Genomic DNA, 1109 nt, shown 5'->3' with positions numbered 1-1109 from the left:
AAAAAAAAAAACAAAACAAACATCTGATCCACAATCAGATGGTGACCCCATGAACTGTGGACGTCTGACATCGCCCCCTATTACATCATCAACATGAAGTGTGTGTCCTCTGTAGTCCCCAGGTCGTATCTTTAGTGCGTCAAACAGCTGAATGTTGAAAATAACCACAAATCGTTGTGAAACAGAAAAGACAATTAATGAAAGCAAACACTGATTTCATAAGACTTGTCAGTTTATGGAGGAGTGTCTTAAAAAATATCTCCAAAAGAATAGGACAATAAATGCATATACAATACAAATATAAATAAATAATAGAATAAATACATAAATACAAAACTGTGGAAATATATAGGAATAATTACAATTATTTTAATTTATTTTCACATTCACTTGTTTGCTTATTATTGTTATATATTTCTGTATATATTCTATTTATATATCTGTATATATTTATTTTTACATATAAAAAATACATTTATTTATTGCCTATAAATTACTAATTTTTCAGTATATTTAAAATCTACATATTCTTATATAAAGTAGCATATTTATTTTTCTTATTCTTTTCCATATTGCTTTTGCTATGCCTTGAAGGAAACAAGCTGTCAATCAACTGTCTGTGGGCGGGCCAGTAAGGTCTGCACATGTAAATCCTGCTTTGGTTGAGTTTCTTTAGCGCGGACAACTGTTTGAATATTTATATTAGGTTAATGATAATATACAGTAGTTAACTATACGCAGGTATGAAAGGACCGCTTCCTCTGTTAAAGAGATCCATAACCACACGTGCTCACTGGAAACATTTCCACCCTGAGATCTGTTTATCTCACATCTCAATGTGTTTTAATTTCTCCTCCCCAACCAGTCAGTCAGGCAGAGTGGCTTCTGTCAGTCTACACCTGCAATCATTCCATCTGTCGCTCTTTGACTTTGTCTCTCACTTCTTTGTCCTCCAATTGCTACAATCGCTTCAACAGTCAGGGTTCAGTTTAAAATCCTCCATGTTTCCCTTCTTTTCTTTATTTTTTTCATTTACTCACTTCAACATCTATGTGATCAAAATAAGACTTTCCCTGAATACAAATTTGTTAACTGCTTATTTGTGCCTT

At 32.8% G+C, this 1109-nt stretch overlaps 1 protein-coding gene across 3 annotated transcripts in view; it reads left to right on the top strand.

Moving 5' to 3' along the window:
• irf2b (interferon regulatory factor 2b) overlaps positions 1-1109 on the top strand; it is a 22042-nt gene that overhangs the window by 6499 nt on the left and 14434 nt on the right. The gene's annotated exons all lie outside the window — the stretch shown is intronic.

Source organism: Anarrhichthys ocellatus, unplaced genomic scaffold (assembly GCF_004355925.1).
Source record: "Anarrhichthys ocellatus isolate YVR2014 unplaced genomic scaffold, GSC_Weel_1.0 scaffold109, whole genome shotgun sequence".
In the NCBI taxonomy this organism is placed as follows: domain Eukaryota; kingdom Metazoa; phylum Chordata; class Actinopteri; order Perciformes; family Anarhichadidae; genus Anarrhichthys; species Anarrhichthys ocellatus.
The sequence above is the reverse complement of the archived record's forward strand: the minus strand, read 5'-3'. Positions and strand labels throughout refer to the sequence as shown.